The 25,611-nt window shown below is 37.4% G+C and overlaps 2 pseudogenes; both read right to left on the reverse strand.

Annotated features, from left to right (window-relative positions):
- The window catches only part of LOC124523353 (atlastin-1-like), a 135,871-nt pseudogene extending 119,382 nt beyond the window's left edge, over window positions 1–16,489 (reverse strand).
- Window positions 16,490–21,774: 5,285 nt separating this feature from the next.
- On the reverse strand, window positions 21,775–22,085 carry LOC124523209 (protein S100-A11-like; annotated as a pseudogene).
- Window positions 22,086–25,611: the final 3,526 nt, after the last annotated feature.

Raw genomic sequence — 25,611 nt, forward strand, 5'->3', positions numbered from 1 at the left:
TACCTGGCTCTTTGCATTTTCCACTTCTCTACTTAAATTTGACATTGTCTGAGAAACCTACCCTTATTACTGGCCACCTAAAATAAGACCTGCTCCTGTTCATTGTCTAAGAGCACCTTGGTCACTTTTAAATGACATTCATCTTAAATATTTTGTTATTTTTTGGATGCTTTTTTATTCGTCATTGCTTTCTCTACAGGTAAGGAGGCTCCAAGTCCCCCTAAGGGAAGGACCATTCGTGTTTTATTCACCGCAATATACCCAGTACTAGCACAGAATGGATCCAAGAAAGGCCTCAAACTTTTCTTAAGTATAAACTGAATAAATAAATATGTGCCAGTATGAGTGCTTAGAATCTCTAACTGGTAGTTGGAATAATGGAAAGAGCAGTGATAACAGGTTGAGAAGACCTTTCTCGTCTTGATTTTGCCATTGTTTTTTTCTATCCAACGTAAGTTGTTCTGTATCTCTGGATATCATCCCTCGTTTGTGAAATATAAATAATGGAAATGTAATGCATGTGAACTGTAATGCATCGAATATATGCATATTGTATGATGTAAGTCACGTACAAATATAAAGTGTCATGATTTATAACAACCGATTATGTTTTTAAAAACAAGTAATTTCCTAGATCCTCACATTTTTTAGTAGACTTCTAATCCTTCACCAAGAGGATATACAAGATCGAATCAATGAAAATAAATATAATCTTTGTGATCTGTTTTTATTTTCCTCTTTACATCTCATCTTGGTAATGTCTTTCTTGCCATTCCTCTTAATTTTCACATTTCCCCAATAGTTTAAAGAACATGAAATTGCAATATAAACTTAGTGCACTTGATTAATGAGGAAACGTATGGAAAGAGTAAAAATAAAATTAAAGAAAACAGGTTCCCTCCCCCGCTCATTTTTTTTTACCACTTTTGAAGATTACTGTTAGTTATTAGAGTGATGTAGTTAATGGGCAAGGGAAATTTATTCATTATCCAATCACAGTGTCTGACCATTAAAATCATTAACATATAATGGTAATTACTTAGGTTTGCATTGCAGGTTTTTCTTTCACCTGAAATCGAAAGATCTTTTGGAGAAAAGAGATAACATATCTGTCTTCCTAAATTGCTCTATTCTCTATCTCAACCAGGTATTTAGTGAGGGTGAAATTTTATGGAAACCCATGAAAAATTAGAGGAGTATGGCTCTTTCAGGAAAATTAATTTGCCTCTCCTGTTTCTCCCCACTACCCTATTAGAAGTATAATTGACTTGATGCACAGGTCATGCCAAACTCATTAAACCTACAAGCCCATAATGGGTAGGATCAGAGACCTAAATGTTTTCTTTGAAGCTTCCTTATGGCACATACTTGGATGCTACAGAGTCTTGCCTGTGTTGGGATGTGCTTCTTAAAGGAGGCTTGGAGGCCATCTGTTTATTCTGGCATGAGTTTCATTTATAGAGTTTGAAGACTTGGTAGTAATTTGTTTTAGTCTGTTTTCTAGTAATTAAAAATGAAAATGAGCTTGATTTTCTGTTTGTCTCACGTATATGCCATTATTTTCATTTGTAAAACAGAAGTTCTCTGGGGTAATTGTGGCTCAAACACTGTTGATATAGGTTGAATCTTAGTCATTTTGGGCTGTTCTAACAAAAATAACATAGCTTGGGTGGCTTAAACAACAAACATTTATTTCTAACATTTCTAGAGTCTGGGAAGTCTATGATGAAGGTTCTGACAGATTCGTTGTGTGGCAAGGACTTTTTCTGTTTTATAGACAACCATCTTCTCTTTGAATCCTTGCATGATGAAGAGCAGAGAGTAGAAGCATGCTCTTTTCTGTCTCTTCTTATAAGGACACTAATCCCATTCATGACTACTCTACCCTTGTAACCTAATTAACTACCAAAGGCCCCAGTTCCTAATACCATCATATTAAGGGTTAGGATTTTAACATAAAAGTTTTGAAGGGACATACATATTCAGTCCCTAACAGGTCATCAACATCAAGATGAGAATTGCAAAGCCCACCAAGAGATGAAACCAGGGATCACTGTTGGGGAAAAAATGATCATATTGCCCCATCTCTACTGGGGAAGCCAAATGGAGGTAGGGTCAGGGAAGGCATCAGCATCAGCAACCAATGGGAAGTGTCATATTTGAACAACACAAGCAGGAAACCTAGTATCCATGAACCAACTGGAGGTCATAAGCCCAGACACTGAGTGAAAGTTAGATGGTCATGAGAGTAAGCATCTGATTAATTCCCATTCTACACAGATTTTTATAGTCCTGACTTTTTTTTAAGGTTCTAGGTCCACACTGTATCAAAACATTCCCATTAACCATGAAGAGTCAGTGTTCCAAGAACTAGTTCTTGTGTTGGTATCAGAGTTTCCTTCTGTACCAGTTTCCAGCAATATCCCACAGTGGTTGGATAGTGGGATTTGGACAGAAAAACTTTAAGTATGAGGACATCTTGAAGGGATTACTATAACAGTTTCTTAGCATTATAATAGCCTCAGGCCACCAACAGTTATAACAGCACCTCATATTCTTTGGGGAAAAAAAAAGTCCCAATTTGTAGGATTTACCTACTTCTCTGCAGAGAATACAGCATGGCCAATTTCAAGTTATCAAAAGTTAAAACTCCTTAATATTTTACCTTGGTGCTTTCTAGCTGACTCAAGTGGACTTTAGCACATGCCATCATTCATTCTTAAATGAAAAGCCTTCCTTTGATCCCACATTTTGCCATGACCCAAATTTTCTACTTCCTTTCCTAGCCAAACTTTGTGAAAAAATTGTCTTTTATTGCTATATCCATTTGCCATATTCCAGAGATTCATTTATTAGTAATCAATATCCTCCATATGCCAAAATGAGTAGTCTCATCTTTATTCTTATTTTACCAAGGCTTTTAGCAGTTTTCAACATGGTCAACTACACCATCTTCTGGAAATCACTTCTTCCCATTGTTTAATGGACGCTACACTTAATGATGGTTTTCTTCCTATCTCTTTGATCTCTTCTTCTTAAAAAAATTTTTTTTTAACATTTAGTCATTCTTGAGAGTGAGAGAGACAGAGCATGGATGGGAATGGGGCAGAGAGAGTGGGAGACACAGAATCCAAAGCAGGCTCTAGGCTCTGAGCTCTCAGCACAGAGCCCGATGAGGGGCTCAAAATCACAGACCGCGAGATCATTACCTGAGCTGAAGTTGGATGCTTAACCAACTGAGCCACCCAGGTGCCCCTGATCTCTTCTTCTTGACCTCAACATTTCAAATATTGGAGCGTTTCCTTTATCCTTGAGTCTCTCTCGCTCTCTTTTTTTCTCATCTGTATGTTCACCATTGGGGCTCTAATTCAATACATTGAAATGCTGCTACATCCCAATTATTGGCCTCAATTCTTGACCTCTCCTCAGAACTCTAAAATTGTATACCCAGCCTTGCACTTCCATTTGGAAGTCTGGTGGGCATTTCAAACTTAATATGACCTGAACAATTTTTTTTGTCTATATCAGGTTTTGGCAAACTACAGTTTTAATAAAATCTGACCTTCCTAATAATTCTAAGAAAAAAATTTGGAATATGATCACACCGTTTATTTACATGTTGTCTACAGACAATTTCACACTGAAGTGTAGAATTAATAGTTGCACCAAGACTGTATGGTCTGCAAATATTGCAATATTTATTGTCTGGCCCTTTACAGAAAGCTTGTCAGCAGCTGGTCTATATACCCAATCTGTTCCTCTCCAAGTAAGTCATTATCTAATTGGATAAAAACATCTTCTGTTTCATTTCTTAAGCAGAATTCTCATAATTACACTTAATTTCTTTTTTTTTCTTACCACATGCATTCAATGCATCAGCAATTCCTATGGACTTTACCTTTAAAATAAATCCCAAATCTTTCTGTTTTCAAAATTTCCAATACAATCACTACCATAAGTTGCCTAAAGCACCAAAACAACTTGCTAATGGTTTCCTTCCTACTTTGTAATCCTTTCTTAATTCACAGAAAAGTGTTCTTGAATCACATATCAGATAGTCCTTTCTCTGCTTAAAAACTTTTGGTGGCTATGCATTTCACTTAGAATAAATCTACACTCTCTACCTCATATAATATTTATTTATTTATTTATTTATTTATTTATTTATTTATTAAATGTTTCTTTATTTTTGAGGGAGAGAGAGAGAGACAGAGCACCAGGCAGGGAGGGGAAGAGAAAGAGGGAGACATAGAATCCGAAGCAGTCTCTAGGCTCTGAGCTGTCAGCACAGGGCCAGAGGCAGGGCTCAAACTCATGAACCACGAGATCATGGCCTGAGCCAATGTCTGATGCTTAACTGACATAGCCACCCAGGTGCCCCTACCTCATACAGCTTTTGTATCATTTTCATTCTTCCTTCTATTGCTGCCAGCTCTCTTCCTGCTCCTTAGACACCATTTGTTTGCAAGTGGTTGTTAAATGTCACCGAGCACTTTCTCAATGCTTCTCAGGTCAAATTGCATTCTTCTGGTCCTGAGACTATATTGAAGGACCCAGAGAGGTAGTCATTTCCTATGGGGCTGTGAGCGTGTGAGAGTATGTGTGTGGTCGGGAATGGGGGGCTGTGGGGAGTGGATCATCTGTGGTCTGTACCTACTGAACATTCAACCTCCTTTCTTCTGCTCACTTCATGTGATGTAGTTGTGTGTTGGAGGGCAGAAAGTTCTCTTGATCTTTTTCAGACAGAGTCGAGTGACCCCAATCTGAAGGGCATATTTGAACCCACAGTTATAATGCTTAGTTCAGAGATGAGTGTAGGATCCAAGTTAGTCCAATAAGACTCATTCCTTGCTAATGGGATCAGTTGCTAAGGAGGTTGGAGCAGAAAGTAAGGCTTCAGCTGTCAGTCTAGGCCCTGATTAGAGAAAAGAAAACCAATACAATGAAAGCACAGCCACAATATGGAGAGAAACGGAGTCTTACCATTCTTTGAGCATCTGGAGAAAAAAAACGATTTAAAAAACAGCTTCTTTGTCTTCCTCCTCCTCTTTTTATTCTCCTTCTCCTCCCCCGCCCGCCCCCAAATCTACTTCTGGGATTTTAAGCATATGAGCCTGTTCCACTGTAGGTTTTCTTAAGTCACTTTGAGTGGGGTACTTATTACACATAATTATCCTGATTATCTAGGAGTTTATCATAATAGGAAGGTATTTCCTAGGGTGCCTGGGTGGTTCAGTCTGTTAAGTCTCTGACTCTTGATTTTGGCTCAGGTCCTGATCTCACAGTCTTGAGATCTCACCCAGAGTAGAGCTCTGCAGTGGGCTCTGTGCTGTTTGTGGAGCCTGCTTGAGATTATTCTCTCTCCCCTGCTCCTCCTCCTCTCTCCCTCTCTCTCTCAAAAAAACTATATCTGTATCTATATCTATATCTATATCTATATCTATATCTATATCTATATCTATATCTAATCATCTATATCTATATCATCTATCTATATATCTATATTATCTATTCCTTTCTTTCTTTCTTTCTTTCTTTCTTTCTTTCTTCCTCTTGCTCTCACTCTCTCTCTCTCGCTCTCTGTTTCTTTCTCTTTCTCCCCCTCTTTCTTTCAGCGAGTCTCTTCCCTGATCTTCATGTGTGCTCCAGGAAGGACCACAGTCTCCTGCTTCTATAGAGCCCAAGGCATATTTCTTCTTCATGATGCAAAAGTAGTTGGTCCATTCTTTTGCACATTGTCTCCTTGCCCTCTTCCTCCACAAGTCAGCGTGTGCTTGTTATACAGCTGCAAGTGGTAGGAGAGGAAGAACTGAGCCCAGTCTCAGGCTACTGATGCCAAGGCTTTTGTGTGCATTAGAAACTACCACTCACTCTAAAACCATCACCTCGGGCATGGGGTGGTTCTTTGCAGCCTAGGCTGTATCTTCACCTTGAATTGAAGATCTCGAAGTCAGCCAGAGGACACTGTGCAGAATACAAATGACACCCTATCCTGAGGTCCCCATAGTACTAAGAAGCCAAGACCTGGAGCCATGAGGTAGAAAGAAGCTCTCTTCTCTCCACACCCACTGTTACTGCGGTCTGTTCCTAAGGTTGATGGCTGCTGATGTTGTATGTCTCTGGGGCATCTCCACACTGTACATACCACTGTGGTCTTGGCAGTGATCGCAAATGTTGATGATAGTTGGAAAGATTGTGATGAAAGTCACATTTCCTGGCATTGTTTAGGTCTTAAGCTGGTATCTTTTCAGGAGGGCCTTCCGGAGTTTGATTTGGGGATCTCTACAGGAAATCTCTGTTGATGAAAGTCAAAGTCAGCTGTTTAAGTAGTCTAGTTGGAGGCCATTTGGCAATTGGCCATTGGAAGATAACAAAATATAGGGTAAAGCAGGACATTTGGCATATCTCCCCTGCCATTTGCCAGTGACATTTTCAGGGGTCAGTCTAGGGGACCCTACTGTCCTTTGGTTATTTCAGTGTCTAGCACTCCCAGGGGAGACCCTCATCACTGTGTGGGACATGGAGGGAGGGAAAGAACTTCCACTGGGAAGTCACCAGCGGTAGGCAAGGGCTTTGGGGGTGCAGGGGATATAGGCACTGCAGTGGATTCAGGGAGATAGGACCCTAAAAGAATGGGGGTGGTTAGGAGATTGGGCGAAGTTCCAGAGGCAATAGTGGGGAACATGCTAACAGTGGGAGCGGTGCTCGGGTGCTGGGTCCTAGCACTTGTCCTACCTTTGTCCAGGCAGAGAGGGGACCAGACCTGGCAAGGAGCAGTGGGCACAACCAGAAACCGCTTTCTTCCTACTTCTTGACTAGTGCATTCCAGCCTCACTGAGTTTTCTCTTGCTACAACATGCTATTTCTACTTCCAGGCCTTTGCACTAGCTTCTTTCTCTGTCTGGGATTCTCTTCCTCAGTGAGTGCCTCTCACTAATAGCTGCTTTTCATCAGTCAGCTTCCATTTTAAATGCCACTTCCTTCAAGAGACTTATTTCTTAACCACTCAACCTAATACAGCTACCAATGCACATGATTCTGTATCATCAATGACCTATTTTTAAATTGCAAAGTATGTTTACTATAAGTAGCTTTTCATATTTATGTATTTATTTATTTGCTACTTAATTGTCTGTCTTTCCAAAATAGTACACAAGTTTCTCAAGAATAAGAATCTTTTCTGACTTGTTCATTTAAGTATCCCTAGTATATAGAACAGTGTTGAGTAGTGTTGTTTGAATGGAAAAATACCCAACTTTAGTATTCCAAAGTGGTTTCCCAAGGCCATCTTGAAGGAGGTAGCCCAAGTTAACTTCCTTAGAAAAAATATGAAGGCAGAGGGCAGAGCCATGCATTGTATTAGTTTAAGTGACACGTGTATCCGTATTAAAGAATTAATTTGTTTTTACTGTGTATCTTCTTAAATATTTATAAGCAGAAAATTGGTTATAATCTCCTGTATTTACTACTCATGTAAAACAAATGAAGTAATCTAATGTAATTAAGGCATTTACCTGTTGGATTATTTTGTGCATTTCTCCCATCCAAGTACTAACCAGGCCCAACCCTGCTTAGCTTCCGATATCAGACAAGATCGGGCGCATTCGGGGTGGTATGGCCATAGACTATTTTGTTCATTTCTATCCAACTCAAGATCTTTGAGGGCAGGGCCTATATTCAATTTGCTTACTAACCCATCATCTGTGTGTTTACATTCCTGGGACACAGATGTAGCATTGAAAATATCTGTTGTGAATTAGTGTTGAAAAGCAAATAAAGGCATAGTTCATGCCATCAAGGGAGTTGTCCAATAGGATAAGCTTAAAGACACAAATCAGCTGTCCATCCATTTTCTGGAATACTCCTCTAATGAACTCTGAGCTTCCTTACTAGTAGCATCTGTTGGTGCTAACTTACGCCACATAACTATTGTAACATGCTAATTCCTGAACACATGACAATGACTCATTAAACCCTTAAAACAAACTTAAGAAATATATGCTATTATTATTCTCTTATTAAGAGATGAGGATGAGGAGGAACAGATAGATTATCTGGCCACAGCTAGTAAGTAGTAAGAGCTGGGATTTGAAGTCAGTCTGATTGTATCCAGTCTGAGTTCCATTGCCTGCAGTTAACCAATGAGTGAATAATCCTGTGTCATTAGCTGTGGCCAGGGTCTCAGAATCACAAATTATATCCCATTAGCGTACAATAGATTTGACTTAGTTAGGTGGCATTTTTAACAAGATAATCCACTCCTACTACTGGATACATTGGCTTTAGACAGTTTTGTTTTTTTTTCATCTAAGTTACTTAAAATTGAAGGTAAAAGGAACTGTAGGAGTACCCTTGTCCTACCCTTTCATTTTACAACTGAGGAATCTAAAACGGGGAGGAGATTGAAGTCACATGGTTATGTAGTGGCAAAACCAGGAGAAGAAACTAGAAGCCTTTTGCTGTCTAAATTCTGTTCACATTTAATGCCAGGGGAAATTGACTGTTTTCTTTCCTGTAGCAGAAAAGAAAAGCAGATAACTAAACATTTTTTGTTGTTGTTGTTGTTCTACTTTTCTTTACCTTTAGAATTATTGCCAGAATATGACAATCTGCTCACTAGTTCTTGATAGTACAATCCTTCTGTGTCTTTCAGATGATCCAGAATGTTTTTAATTTATGCATACATACATCCACTCACTTTTTCAGCCCTTTATTTATTAATCAAGGATTACTTATACACTATACACTTATATACTATGTGCAAAGGTAAGTAGGAAAGAGAGAATAGTCCATTGTGATTTTAGTAATATTGAGTCTATCTTCTCCTGTTTTATTTTCTCATTTGTCTAAAGTCCTTTCAAGGGTATACAGCTTATAATTCCTAAATGAAATAAATATAAAATACACACACACAAAATAGCATCAATGTGAAAATTTGCTGTCGACTCTAGTACCTAGCTGTTATTGTCTTAAAATTGCTTTGTTTCTATGTCTCTCAATATGACTAGCTAACACTATTGCATGCCTAGTATATAACAAGCATTCTATTAAATTCTCCTTGTATATTACCTAATTTAATTCCCTAAAGAGTTCCACAAACAAATATTTTATTATCCATATTTATAACTTTATATCACATTCTTAGTAAATGGTAAAGCCAGGATTTAAATCAAAAAATGATTTTCTCTAAAGAGGTTTTGCTTAATGACATCATCAAACTATCTTTAAAATTGTTAGCATATATAGAATATATCCCCAAACTTTGACAGAGAATGTTTAGGAATCTGAGTTATTTTACACTAAAACTAAGAAAACACATTTCTTTTCATTTTCTTCTAACAAGTACACCTTTACCTCCCCTTTGTATAATTTCCTACAAAATTTTGCCCAGTTAGTGATATAGCCATAAATTTATTTAATCCACTAATAAGCAATGATGTCACATTTGGAAACGTTAGAGGAGACTTACACACTGTAACTTTTTTACTCCTTAAATGCAGTCCTACCTATTTTAGAAAATGGTGTTGCAGGATTGTGCTTATTCACGTTCTGTATCATTTTTCACAGTCCTGTTTTTTAAGGGAATTAACAGCTTGAGAAATGGTCTGAGTAAAGGTAGCTATTCTCCTCAGCGTGTCTGAAGATTGAAGAAGGCATAAATAGCAGTCTACTCCCTTGATTTATTCTGAACTCTGAGACAACTGAGGCCCATATACATTATAAAGTGGTTGGCTCCAGTGGTGTTATTAAATTCTTTGTAGGATGCAAGCATTGCTCATTGGGTCTTCTTGTGTTTGAATTTCATTTAAATGACACACATATATATATGTTTATATATAATTTCAGCCTCATGGGTAAGACTTGGAACAAACAACTTCCGTTACACCTAATAGATACAGTCTGTGAGGTATATTGGATGTACACTGTTCATCAAAATATTGGTAAATTGACCTACACTTTTTAAGTTCAAAAATATAAACTTCAGTGTGTATCAGGAAACATATATTGTCAGTTATCCCTGCATTTCTCAGTGTTAAGTAGTTGTATTATGCAAGATGAGTGAGTCTGTAAATGCAAGGTAGATGTGACTGCATTTGGACTTTCTAAAAGAATTGTAGGCAATGTATGCTCAGAAACCACCTGCTGTTTTGGAAATAGACTTTGGAGTTGATGGTTGAAGTTATAGATTTTTTTCTAAAGCAGCATAGAAGTAACAAGGATTTGGCTGAGGATAAAGACATTTTCCTTCTATGCCACCACTAACTAACTGCTTTCTAAATATTTATTCTTAAATACAATGTTCATATAATATGTAAGAAACAAGTTGGTGCTCTCTTAGTTACACTGTGTATTTAACATGAACTCAAAAATGAAACACATCTCAATCCATAACCTCCCCACTTACTGGTTAAAGAGTCAGAGTTAAGGAGACTCATGTGGGATTCTTGACCTCATTTTCATTCTTGTGTTTCATAACTTCTGGCCTTCAGCTCCTTATTTGCATAGACAATAGTGTCTAGTAATCAATCAACATGTTGTACATTCTATAATGACCATGTAATTAGCATGCCCTCTGCATTATTTCTGACCCCTTACAGAGAGCATAGAGATGTTGATTGCTTTGAACATGGAGACATATGACTTTGGGAGCACGATAGGGCAAATTGAAAAATTACAATTCATACTGGCTCCTAGATTTATTGTTTCTGTTTTTGGAAAGAAAAATGAGTTTCCTATTAGTTGTTGTAGTGTTCACTTATTTTTCAAAGCCGTTTGAAATTAGTAAGATATTTAGTTGTTTACTAAATCTTACCTGATTATTTTTTTCCTAGGGGGAAAGTAGTATAGATTTGAAGTCCATTAAATAATACTTAATTTATTCTTTTATCTGAATTTGGGATTAAATGTCACTTTTGGTTTTTATCCATATTTATTCTATTTGAGAGCAATGTTTTCTCAAATACCTCAGTTACCTTCAGATAAGCTATTTTCTAAGGGATACACATTAACTCCTTCAAAATCAGAGATATTGTGTGGTAGCTGCCTTAAGGGCATCTCTGAAGCACCTAATATTTTTGCAAAGATTGATTTAGATGAAGCATGAATACTCACACAAAATACCAATACTGACTAATTATTCCTTCCTTTAGGACACAGATGTTTACCATGACATACCCTTGTTCCCTTCATTGCTAGAGGTATTGCCATAGATAGTAAAATAAGTGAAATCAGAATTTGTTTGTACTGCCAGGCTCCATCATCCATCATCTAAAGTGTATTTGATTTTTGTCATATTTTGCTAAGAAATTATTAATGCTGGTTTGACTGAATTAAAATATGTCATTTGTATCTGAAATAGCAAAATGAAATCCTGAGGAATGATGAGTTGCTGGAAAGATAATTGGAATGAGTAGAATATCTTAATTTATCATATTAAGAAATTTATTTCTATGCTTTCAATCTGTATTCATATATACTGGCTCCAAATGTAATGACATATACTCCCCTAGCATTAGATTTCTTTCAAGGGAATATGTTTTTCTATGACTCTTGTTTTATGACTAAAGAAAGAATAAAAAAAAAATATTTAGAATAACTAAAATTAAGCAAAAGGTCAGTCCAAGAACATCCTTCATGCTTATATGATTAATTCTAAGGTATATGTGTATAGAAAACGGGGACCATGTATGATATTCAGAATCCTAAAGATGTCCCCCTAGATTTATTTTTCTGTTTACTCAATCAAACACCAATCTAGTACTGTTGTATAGCGATTTTGCAGATGGAACTAAGATTACTGGCCAACTTATCTCAATTTGGGGAGGTAATTTGAGATTATCAGGGTGGGTCCACTGTAATCACATGGGGACCCTAAAAGCAAAGGACCACTGCAGAATATTCAGGCAGAAGAGTGGGGTAGTGTGGGGAGTAAGCTTAGGAATGTCCCAGGCTTACACCAGTGGTTAACAAGGCATAAAGAAGTACAAAGCCATAGGATGCTCAAACCTGATTTTGGTTTAAAAAGATCAGGACCCCAAGATAGATCAGAGGGTGAAAAGGCACCCAGGATAGAGAGGGGTATGCAAAGACACCCAGGATAGAGACAGGGCAAAGTCCCCCAATACAAACATATATGAGGTAAGCAAGATTAGGCGTTCAGGGTGAAAACGCCCCCCAATTTAGTACTATAGAAAGGGGCTTTCACAGGAAGGAAGGACCAAATTAGGTAAGCAGGTAAATAGGGCTATATGCTGCCTAGAGCAGAGATGATTAATTAACAAAAGAAAAGGTGCCTTGTTAACAACCCATTGGTGTAAGTCCGGGGGATTCCTAAGCTTATTCCCCACAGGGAAGAAAGATGAGGCAGAGAGAAAAGAATCCAGAGATTCAAAGATTCATCATTATTGACTTTATGGGAGTCAGTAAGTAGCCTGGAAATAAGGTCTCTAGAAGGTGAGAATGACCCATGTCAGTAGTGAAGTAGGGACTTCATTCCTATGACCGTATGGCACTAATGCAGTCAGCCCAGACATACTTTACTGGCCTTGGGAAGCTACAGAACAGTCAGCTCATAAATTTCTTTTGTTTTAAGCCACTAATTTTGTGGTGATTTGTTTTGATAACAATGGGGGGAGAATGCACTGTGTTTACCTGCACCCGAGATTCTTAAGTAGGCAAACCTCACATTTCTAACTCTCTTTGGAGAAGTTTCACCTCTTCGCCTTATTAGCACAGTTCTACCTTTTTAACGTTGTGTCAGGCAGTGAACTGACTCATTGAAAAGAAAAAAAAAGCCAAGTAGAATCTAAATGACCATTTTTATTTTACTGTCAAGATTAAGTGTTTTAAATATTTTTAACTAGTGTACTGTAACCAGAGTGACCTTTTCAGAATCCACATCTCATCCAAGGTCCCATTTCCCCATCCTTCCCCACCGTCCTTCTTGCTTAAACCCTTTCAATGGCTTCCTTGTGCTGTTAGGACAATAGGACACTTTTAAAAAAAAAAAAAGTTTCTGCCTGATTTGGCTTTTACTTACCTCTCCAGGTTCATACTCATTTTTTTTTTTTTTATGATTCCTTCTCATGGCATGTTTTCGTTGTATCTGCATCCCTTTATCTACTTGCTACCTGAAAGCATGCTAAATAGTTAAGAGCACAGGCTCTGGAGTTATAGTCTCCTAAATTCAAGTCCTGGCCTTGCCACTTCTAGCTATGTGACCTCAGGAAAAATACTTAACTTCTCTGTGCCTCAACTGTCTCATCAATATGAGGGGGAAGATTATACTATCAACTGTATTAGTCTACTTGGGCTGCCGTAACAAAATGCCAGAGTGAGCGACTTAAACTACAGAGATTTCTTTCTCACACTTCTGGAGCTTGGATGTACGAGATCAAGATGTCCACTGATTTTGTTCTTGGTGAGACCTCCTTACAGATATCCTTGCAGATAGCCCCTTTCTTGCTGTGTTCTCCCAGGGTATCCCAGGGTGGGTATGGTAAGAGAGAGATCTTCTACTCATTTTTTTTCTCATATAAGGACATCAATCCTATGGAATTACCAATCTCCTCTTACTAAACCTTATTTAACCTTAATTGTCTGCTAAATTCCCTGTCTTCAAATACAATGAAGGTTTGGGCTCAATACATAAATTTGAAAAGAACACAATCTAGTCTATAACCCCTGCTTTAGAGGATTGTCATTTGAAATATTTATTTATTTGTGTCACTTCCATTTTTGGCATGCTGTACATTTTTTTCACTGACTCATTTAATGAGCATCTATGCAGAGTTCTGATTCCAGACATAAGCAATAAGCAGAAGTATAATTTAGATATTTTTCTTCTCATGGGGCTGAGTAACTGTACACCTACAACCACAAATGTAAAGCAGTGATAGCTATTTTTTAATTTAACAAATATTTCTTATGTATAATCAAAATATATTGGCTTCTCTATTCTATTGCTAATGTGTTTGATCAGATTCAGCAGTAAAAACAGTCAAATAATTTGGTCAAATAGCCATTTATTGATAAATTAGTCATTTGGAACTATTTCAACCAGTAGAGTTAAGTGGACTTATTTGGGATATAAACAAAGCTTTATAGTAGAAGAGTGTTTCATTCGAATGCAATGAGTCTTGTTGGGTGTTTTATTATAAGCTAAGCATATTAAAAGATTATAAGAAAAAATGCATATAAAGCACTTTGTCCAGTGCATGGCACATAATGAGTGGGTTTGTTGTTGTTGTTGTTGTTGTTGTTGTTGTTGTTTGTTTATTTGGTTTTCGGAAATACTTGATTCCTACAAAGTGTGATCATTTTTCTAGAAAACAGGACATATCATAAACATGACAAGAATGTAGTTCTTTTGGAGGAAAGGGATCTTGAACACATAGTTTCATATCAACCAGGACGACTGCTACTAAGAATGGAGGATAAGGGGGGACCTGGGTGGCTCAGTCCGTTAAGCATCCGACTTTGGCTCAGGTCATGATCCTGTGGTTCGTTAGTTCCAGCTCCATGTCACGTTCTGTGCTGACAGCTCAGAGCCTGGAGCCTGCTTTGGATTCTGTGTCTCCCTCTCTCTCTGCCCCTCCCCACTTGGTCTCTGTCTGTCTCTGTCTCAAAACTAAACATTAAAAAATAGATTAAAAAAAATGGAGGATAGTAAAATAGTGATAGAAACAAGTAGGGTTGCTGAGCTACTTTTGACAGGAGGTCAGGGGAAGATCTAGGACAGGTGACAATTAGTTTATCTCCCAGTGCTCAGAGGTTGAAAAAGAGTTTGCCTAAAGCCAACGTCTTCAGCTCTGTGATTGTCCTTTATTTTGCCAATGAACCCCCCCTCTTTCTCTGTGCAATCCATTGTGGGTGTCCTTTCTTAATGGAAGATGTGTCAGAAAATGAACTTAATAATTTTGTTCAGCATCAAGTATACCAAACTGATCAGTTAGTACTATAAATGTTTATGCTACTTTGTTCTCATTTCCACCAAGAAGGACAATTAAAAAAATTCTCCCTGGTGGTGGTAATATCACACATAAAACAGAATCTCAGTATGTACTTCTTTATTTCTATTTTCTTTTGCATTAATTGCCTATTTATTGTAAAAGTCTAGTTAATTTTCACTGTACAAAATTTTGCCAGTGTTGCTTTATGTGTTTAATTACATCAATTAATTATTTGCATGATTTAACAGCCCATAGGCTACCAGAGAAATAATCATTTTAAAAGCTTGATGTTGCTGACTCTTTCTGAAGGAAAATTGGAAAAGATTCAACTTGGAGAATGATTGATTTCTTAGTGATATCTTCCTGTCATAAACCCAAGATATTTGAGAAAGACATGTTATAATTTTTCCACAGCATAGTGAACTGCCAGATACCAACATCTTAAAAACTTGAAGGTATTGAAAGGAGAATTGTGTACCAACAGTAAAACTTCACCAATGTCCTATGGTTTCTATTTTGAATAAAATAACTTTTAAACGTCCTAGCAGTCAATGGGAATTCAGAACTATTTTATTCAGTGATTCAGACAACTGGAAAAAGCATCGTTTAAATTGTAGGCATACTGTGTTTATGAAGAAGGTTCTCCAAGAAATGTTAACTGTAGTGAGCATTCTAATGATGGCTGTGCAAATATTAAACAGCCTCTACAATTATGTTTCTGTTTTCTTTTCACTATTGAATGTTTACATTCTTTAAGCATCACTGATCGATAGCTTTCATTGACTTTGTTTTCTCCTTTCTCAGCTTTTCTTTACTTATTTTGCTTAATGCATTTCTTCACATGGAGATTTATTTATCTATCTATCTATCTATCTATCTATTTATTTATTTATTTATTTCACTGTTGATGTGGGGGGAAAGATTGACCTCTTTTTATTAACAGCTTGAATTATCAGCAGGCACTGAGGTTTAGTGCCAAGTAAAGAACACACAGACGAGCTTATTTTTTATCCAGTACCACTTTTAACCTTGAATGCAGACCTCTGGGTAATGTCACACGGGATTCTTGCTGAATATTTGCTGAGGGCTTCTTTTATGCTTGTCTCAGCCTTGGTTTAAAACAACATCAGGAGAAAGGATCGCCAAACTGCTTTCAAAAAGGTCTTTTCTCATTTGCCCTTTCTCTCCCAGACTTTTTCACCACTCTCGCTTTCATGAATACTGAGCTGTGTCTTAACTCTCTACACTCTGTGTAAGGACTCAGTGGTTTTAAACATTTAAACATGACACAGAAATTCACTGTGACAGGATTCAACCCAAAATCTCTATGTGCAAGTCTCCAAACCTGGTCTCCCTATTGTAATCTTCTCATTGAAAGACAAGAACATCACCATCCACTCCTTGTACAAGCCAGAAAACCAGCAGTCATCCTTGCTATCCTTCTTTTCTCTCACTGTGAAGTTCAACAAAAAATTCTGTCGCTGTTCATTCCTAAACACGCCACATTTCTTCCCAGTTCTGTCCATCTCCATGGCCATCACCACTAGTTTAGACCAAGTGTTTACTATCTCTTGTCTGGAGGGGGAAACTTCCTAACTGATTAATCCACAGTCACTTTTGGGTCTTTTTTAATTGCCGTAACATTGAATTTATCTGAATAAATATTGAATGATATCACATGCTTCATCTCATACATGAAACACTTCCATGGATTCTCGTTACAACTAATATGATCTATAAAATCCTGTTTGTTTTCGCTCCTTTTTACAGCTTCATTTCAACCTATATGTCCCAAACACCTTTTTGGTTTTTCAATTAGACCATGCCCCTTCTATTATAAGACTTTAGCACATACTGTTCCTTCTACTGAAAACTCTTATCTTCATCGGTACCCTCTGGCACACATACATATGTGCATACATAAAATCAGTTTTTGCAAAATTATTTCCTTCTTATTTATTCATGTTTTAGATTGTAGTTACAATGCTTTCTTCCATGGACAACACTTCCTAACCTTACTAACTAGATCACTTATCTCCTATGTGATACTTAGCTCATGTTTCATTTTACATTTATTTCTAGGATTAATTAGGTTGTGGCTGAAATTTCTATGACGGTAGGCTCCATATTTGTTTTCATTTAATATCCGATCCTTGACATCTGGCTTACTGTCTGACATAATATCTACTCCATAAATATGTATGGAAAAAAACTAGTCTTTGTTTAGTACACATAAAAGAAGTGCAACTCATTTTCTACCTAACATTTCTTCATGTATTTGAGGAGAACCACCATGCTTCTCATTCTGACTTGGACCTTCTTCAGGAATAATTTCCTTCATTTATTTAATCAGTCTTTATATTAAATGCTTTTGTGACCCCTTACAATCTTGATCATCCCTCCCTGAGTTATTTCTTTCACTGTCTAGATGAAATATAGATAACTCTGGAAGTGGTGTGTCCAGAAATGAACCCAATATTCTATGTAACATTTTTTTTCGTGTACGTATGTCTCTCACCTTCCATGTTCATTCAGTTTTGTAGAGAATCGAAGATTAGCTCATAAAGTAACCATCATGGAACCATTATTGGACTAGCCACCCTAATCTGTTTTTGAGGCAACTTATTTAATATTTTTGACATAATTCCCAATTCGGTTTAGTGTACAATACAATAGTTCTTTCTTATTCACTTTATTCATTTTAAACTATAGTGAACTTAGAATCGTAAATATCTGAATGTAAAGATCTTTTATTTTGATGACTTTGTTTTTGAGATGAGGAAATGGAATCCAAAACAAAATTATGTGCCCAAGGCTCTGGGAAACATCAGAGTTAGAACTGGAATACAGCTTTCCTGACTCCTAGCCTAGGAAAAATGTAAAGATATACCAGTGTTGATTAATGATTGGAATAAAATCTTGGGAGAGCCTTTTAAAGAAAACTCTATTTTTTTCATTATTTTGTACCTATTTTATACCCACTATTCAAGATTCTGTTTCATTTTATCTGAGTTGGAATTTGGCTGTCAGCAGGAAGGAAGAAAAAATCCCATGGTGATTCTTTTAATCTTACAATTTATGTAGCTAATGTATTAAACAACTAGTATTTATTTTTATTATTATATTTTTAATTTTTAGAGGAAGAGAAAGCATGAGTGGGGGAGAGGGGCAGGGATAATCTTAAGCACGTTCCACACTCAGCATGGAACCTGATGTGGGACTTGATCCCACAACCCTGGGATCATGACCTGAGCTGAAATCAGTAGTCAGACACTCAACCTACTGAGCCTCCCAGGTGCCCCAATGGTTAGTATTTTAGTAACCTGCTATTATAGTAGCTATTAAAATGATGATAATGGTGCTGTTGCTAATAATTAGATGCAAGAGAGAAATGCCATTCAATACTTATATAAAAATGAAACACTTCTAATTTTTAAAAAGTTTAATTATGTAGGTAGCACTGTATGAACATTTAGGAAAACTATGTTTTTCCTTTAAGCTGGGATCCCTCTGTATTAGTAGCCCCTTTGATTTCCAAGTTTTTGTTGTTGTTGTTGTTTCTTTGATTAAGAGGAGTAAAACCTCCTCGTTCTATTTCTGATCCTCCCAGCCGCCAATCGTGAGAACGTATGCCACACCACCCATATGTTCGTCTCCAGATGGCTAGCCTGCTTCTCTCAGTTCCCCCACCTGCCTGGGCCAAAGGCATGCTGTGCTCAGAACCCCATGTATAACAGGGAAGATGCTGGTGCCTGCTGTCATCTGTGCACTCTCATGTCCACAGCTTCACAAGAGAACAAGAGAGGAAAGAAAGAAAGGCAGGGGTGAGGGGAGCAAACAGAGAGTTAAGGGAGGGGGAGAGATGGGAGGAAAAAAGCAAAGGATAATGGGGAAAGGAGGGAGGGAAAGATTATAATTCAATAAGAAAAGTGTAGATATTTTATGATACCCCATTGTTATTTTGACAATTTAAGGAAATGCGTACAGCATACTCAAATATAAAATCAGTATCCTTTAAATATAGTTATATAAATCAAAACACAAATTCTTGTTCTGACATTAGAACTGATGCTGTATTGAACTGGCCCTGGACATGAATGATGGTAGATAAAAAGCTTCAAGTGGTTTTCTGTTGTTTTGTAGGGAAGACACCATGCATTTGTGTGCCATGTGTCATATATATTGCTAAGAAATAATATGCAAGATATAAAACACATGTTGCTGATGTATATAGTCATAATGTGTTTGAGTTGCCACTCAAGCTGAAACTCTAGAATAAAAGAGAGATGACAAAAATCACAAAGGGGATTTCCTCTCCTTTAACTTTATTTCCTCTCTGATTTTCACCCAGTGTACCATCCTCAACCTACATCAGAATCACCTTGGACAGTCAAAGAGAACCATGCAGCGGTTAATCAAGGTTGTTGTAAAAGTTTGTCATAATGCCCCAAAGCCTTCCTTTCTCAAGTAAAGTAAAAGCCAAATGTTATTATGTCGAGAAGAGCCTAAAGACATGTAAAGAGGAAGAAGGGAAACTGGTTGTAAGACAGTTGCAGTAATCCAGGGGAGAGATAATGGAGGACTGGAATAGGATAGTAATGATGGAGTTGGGGAGATGTGGGTGCATTCTTGACTGATTTAAAGGTAAGACTTATAGGGGCGCCTGGGTGGCTCAGTCGGTTAAGCGGCCGACTTCGGCTCAGGTCATGATCTCGCGGTCCGTGAGTTCAAGCCCTGTGTCGGGCTCTGTGCTGACAGCCCAGAGCCTGGAGCCCGTTTCAGATTCTGTGTCTCCCTTTCTCTGCCCCTTTCCCACTCATGCTCTGTCTCTCTCTGTCTCAAAAATAAAATAAATGTTAAGAAAATTTTAAAAAATTAAAAAAAAAAGGTAAGACTTATAGATTTTCCTTATCAATAGGCCCTAGAATGAGCCAGTAAGAGATGAGTTAAGGTTAAGTCAAATAGACTTGGCCTGAAAAACTGGACAAATGAAACGGCCCTTACTTGGGATGGGAACGAGTGTAGATGTAGAAGGCTTTGTTGGGTGGGGAGTGGGAATAGATTGGGAATTGTGTTTGAGTATGTTGATTTTGAGTTCCTGGTGGAGATTTCCATTAGGCTATGGTTGGAAGGAAAAGTCTGGGCTGTTGTCATCATAGATACTATTTGAAGAAATTATGTAGGATGAGGTCCCACAGGGAATGGGTGTCATAATAAGCAATGAGGAGATGAAAGTATTGTGCGATGAATGAGACACTAATATTAAGAAGTCAAGGAGCTGAAATGAAGCCACCAAAGGAGGTTGAAAAGGAGTGGTCACTTGGTGAAAAAATGAAGAATAGATGGTGTTCTGGAAGGCAAGTCAAAAGTTGTTTCAGGGATGGCAGAGTGATCAGTAAGTACAGAAATAAGTGGAGAGAACATACGATTAGACATATTATTAATAAAATGAATACAATTACTAATAAAAAGAATGGTTAAGCCCAATTATTAACTATTCATACTTATACAAATAACAGTAAAATATAAAACTAAGATAAATTCTGGAAAAGAAAAGATGATATTTTATAACAATGAATAATAACAATAGAGACAGCAGAAGACATAGGGTCAGGAATCCTCCAAGGAAATGATCTTGAGGTGATGAAGGATGAAGAAGGTTGCGCACATGCGCACACACACACACAGTATATGTGTGTGGCACCTTAGATACAGGATTATGTATGTTTAGGAGGAGATTCTTGAAAACCACCAAAGATGAGAAGTGCACCCCATTGTATCAGGTAGGATGCTTTTGGCTGCAAGTAAGAAAGTTTCTGAATAAAAATGTGATTTACAGACTAGGAGTTGATTAATAAATCTCAAAAATAAGTGCAGTGAGAGGTAATTCCAAGGAAGTTTGTAATGACTTCATGATATCAGAGTTCGACATCACTTCTATAGGGACCCTCTTAATCTCCCCCTCCACATTCACTAGACGGCTGCTGCAGCTCATAGTGGCAACCACTACAAAAAATTTCTAAGGCAAGAAAGAAGCAAGGACTTTCTTCTCACATATTTCTTCCTTTCTATCAACTAATAAAATATTTCTCAGCGGCTTTCAGCCAAGTTCACTTCAGCGTACCTGATCAGAACTAGGATCACTGGCCCTTCCTAGCTGCAATGGAAGTTGGAAATCCACGTTTCAGATGATTTGAGATTCAAGTTTGAAGGCAAAATTGTCGTGTGTTGGTAAATATTTAACAAATGGCTGTTGGGAGGGGCCACATGTTTCTACATTTATAAGGGTGTTATAAATTTCATTGCTGTAAGGGATATGTAGCACAATATTTACAAATAACAATAGTATATATAGTATTCTTTATGATAACTTTCCTATATCTTATTTATTTATACATAATATGTCCAACAAGTGTTTTCTTAACTTTGCATCTGTAGCTTTGTATCAAACTGTTTTTGCAGCTCATAAGCATAGTTCAGCATGAATGTCAATTGATAATTTCATATGAGTTAATGAGTGATACAAAAGTAAAACAACAGTGAAGATACATGTCAGAATTTTACCTATTTATCATTAATGTGAGGGCATCTTTGCTAGATCTTGTGTGTGTGTGCGTGTGTGTGTGTGTGTGTGTGTATGTGTGTGTGTCTGCACTTTGAAAAACACTATTGCTTTATTACCTACCAGCGGGACTGGCCTGCATGGAGCATTGGATGCTCTGGGCTCAGTGTATGCGTAGGATGTGAGGAGGAGATGCGCAGTGGGAGTTTGCTTTGAAGGAAAGGGAGTGATCTGGAGGCCAGGCCCAGGAGCCCCTCAGATTCACTTCCATAATTGGGTAGACTTTGTAAACGAGTCATGGCAAGGTTTGGCCATGCTGCCAATAAGATTAAGAAATTTTTGGAAATCTATCTGTGATCAGAATTGAAGTCCAGTTTCTTCCTCATGTGGTCAAGGATAGTAGGGTCCTTCTGGTTCTTTCTGAAGGCAGCCAGTTCTGTGTTCCTGAAGGTTAGGAACTCTGCCTTGGAGAGCATGCCATTGTTACCCTCCTTTCCAGCATATTTCTGGAAAATAGCAATCAGAGACTCGATGCACTGCTCAGTTTCGGCAAGGTTAGGCATTTTTGCCATGTCTGCATGAAGCAGGCATGGAGGCTGTTACCCTCTGTGGTGCTGCTTTGCTAGATCTTCGAATACCAGAAAAATAGTTCACAATGTGTGTTCTTTTCATAACGCAACTGCACTGATGTGACATACTTGTGACTTAATCTACATTATTAACATTTTTACATTATTCCTAGATAATTGGCAAAACAACGAATCATGTTTTGAGTTGTAGCATTTGCCTGGGTTTTTTTGGTGGAACTATTCTCAACATTGCCAGTTTCATGCTACCAACATGACAACCCTGAATATAGAGTTGAGGTGTGCAGTGACATACCATTCTGTAGAATTTCTACTCTACACATGCAATAAATGTAAATAAACTCAAGATAATAGATAATAGTACTCACTGGTAAGATAATTAGAAGTTTTGAGCTTTTACTATATTGCTTTTAATGCAATTAATTTAATTGTGAGTTTATGGAGTTTGATTTTTGATGTCTGTGTTTATTTAATAACCAGTTTGCAAGATTCCTGGAAATTTAACACTTGGCTCTCACAGGCCTCTTTGGATCAGGTCCACAACCAAGACATAACATCAGTAAGGAAGGAGGAAGGGGATGTTGTAGAGTTTGCAGTTTTTAAACATTTATTTTTATTTAATTTTTTTTATTTTTTTAACTTGTTTTATTGTTTATTTTTTAAAATTTACATCCAAATTAGTTAGCATATAGTGCAACAGTGATTTCAGGAGTAGATTCCTTAATGCCCCTTACCCATTTAGCCCACCCCCCCTCCCACAACCCCTCCCGTAACCATCAGTTCGTTCTCCATATTTATGAGTCTCATCTGTTTTGTCCCCCTCCCTGTTTTTATATTATTTTTGTTTCCCTTCCCTATGTTCATCTGTTCTGTGCCTTAAAGTCCTTATATGAGTGAAGTCATATGATACTTGTCTATCTCTGACTAATTTCACTTAGCATCATACCCTCTAGTTCTATCCATGTAGTTGCAAATGGCAAGATTTCATTCTTTTTGGTTGCCAAGTAATACTCCATTATATATGTATGTATGTGTATATATATATACACACACACACACCACATCTTCTTTATCCATTCATCCATCGATGGACATTTGGGCTCTTTCCATACTTTGGCTATTGTCAATAGTGCTGCTATAAACATGGGGGTGCATGTGTCCCTTCGAAACAGCACACCTGTATCCCTTGGATAAATGCCTAGTAGTGCAATTGCTGGGTCATAGGGTAATTCTATTTTTAGTTTTTTGAGGAACCTCCATACTGTTTTACAGAGTGGCTGCCCCAGCTTGCATTCCTACCAGTGCAAAAGAGATCCTCTTTCTCCACATCCTCACCAACATCTGTTGTTGCCTGAGTTGTTAATGTTAGCCGTTCTGACAGGTGTAAGATGGTATCTCATTGTGGTTTTGATTTGTATTCATGAGGAGTGATGTTGAGCATGTTTTCATGTGTCGTTTGGCCATCTGGATGCCTTCCTTGGAGAAGTGTCTATTCATGTATTTTGCCCATTTCGTCACTGGATTATTTGTTTTTTGGGTGTTGAGTTGGATAAGTTCTTTATAGATTTTGGTTACTAACCCTTTATCTGATATGTCATTAACAAATATCTTCTCCCATTTTGTTAGTTGCCTTTTAGTTTTGCTGATTTTTTCCTTTGCTGTGCAGAAGCTTTTTATTTTGATCAGGTCCCAGTAGTTCATTTTTGCTTTTGTTTCCCTTGCCTCCAGAGATGTGTTGAGTAAGAAGTTGCTGTGGCCAAGATCAAAGAGGTTTTTTCCTGCTTTCTCCTCAAGGATTTTGATGGCTTCCTGTCTTACATTGAGGTCTGTCGTCCATTTTGAGTTTATTTTTGTGTGTGGTGTAAGAAAGTGGTCCAGGTTCATTCTTCTGCATGCCACTGTCCAGTTTTCCCAGCACCACTTGCTGAAGAGACTGTCTTTATTCCATTGGATATTCTTTCCTGCTTTGTCAATGATTAGTTGGCCATATGTTTGTGGGTCCATTTCTGGGTTCTCTATTCTGTTCCATTGATCTGAGTGTCTGTTCTTGTGCCAGTACCATCCTGTCTTGATGATTACAGCTGTGTAGTAGAGCTTGAAGTCTGGGATTGTGATGCCTCCTGCTTTGGTTTTCTTTTTCAAGATTGCTTTGGCTATTTGGGGTCTTTTGGGGTTCCATACAAATTTTAGGATTATTTTTTCTAGATCTGTGAAGAACAATTTAAAACATCATAATTCACTAAAGTACAACAGTAGGAGTATTTTCACTCCCGATTATGTATAATAATTAGAGATCTGTTACTTAAATGGGCACCTCCATATTTTTAGATTCAATAAGGAAAAGGACATCTTTGAATCTTTTTTTTCTCACCAACTTTTCCTACCACTTCCTTACCTCCATAGATTAAGAGCAAATATAATATTGATTTCCAACACAGACAAAATGTCAATGAAAGGCAAAACAAAACTGGAGTCAATTGAATTCTCTTTTTAATGCCTAATTGATTTTAAGCCTCCTAGATAATGAATGGAATAAAAAAATAATAAAGTTGTCCTGAAAGGAGATAATTCAGTCCAAGTCCCTTTATATGCCTGAAAATGGACATACCTCATGTTTGGATACCTTGCCTCAAGTTACCAGGTAATGACAGAGAAAAGATAAGAACTCTAGCCTCCTGACTGGAAGGTCATGCTTTTCACATTGCTCTACAGCAAACCTTAATTCTGGACCATCTTTATCAGGGGAGTCTTTGATACATTCCTTGGATGTGAAAAGAAAGGACTATCCCATTCATCACATGTCTGTGCCTGGCCTTTTAAATCCACCACCGGCACAGGCACAGTGAAGTTCTATTCCAGCTCATTGTGCTAGAAATAAACGGAGGTCTCATAGCAGCCATTACAGTCTAATTATATTTGACAGCCAACCTGACAGGTTTTGTTTATTTGTTTATTTATTCTTTTGGTGCTTATGGCTTCAAAAAAATGAATCACACTGTCAAAACCATCTTACCCTTCAGGAATTCTCTCTTTGCTTCATTTAAAAGCTTACAAAAGCATCTATTTCTAACATGCCTGGTGAAAAGCATACAGCAAATGGTTTCATTGGGAAGTGTGTATAAGAATGCATAATTTGTGTGACAGCCAGTGATGGTCAGCTGTCTCTGATACACTGTGGTACACTGGGTAAAGGTGTGAGAATCATGACCTCATATAGGAAACCACATATGAAGATTTTTGTGTGTGGGAACAAATGAGAGGACTGGTATTATTTTTAATCCTTTAAGCAACAAATGTGTCTACAAAATTTGGGCAACGTTAGACATAAAATGGTATAAGGTTCATAATGGCACTATCGCTAGTGGATAATTAACAGATTACATTTGATCTTACCTTGATTTATCGTTCTCCAGATGACCCCATTTTTTAGAAATATCAACATCATGTACTTAAATGTGATGTGATTAATTGAAATTGATCACTTTAAAACATTCCTCAGAAAATTAAAAAT

Source organism: Lynx rufus, unplaced genomic scaffold (assembly GCF_022079265.1).
Source record: "Lynx rufus isolate CCGP_SWC_20201006 ecotype Redwood Valley unplaced genomic scaffold, mLynRuf1.p SCAF_4, whole genome shotgun sequence".
NCBI lineage: Eukaryota > Metazoa > Chordata > Mammalia > Carnivora > Felidae > Lynx > Lynx rufus.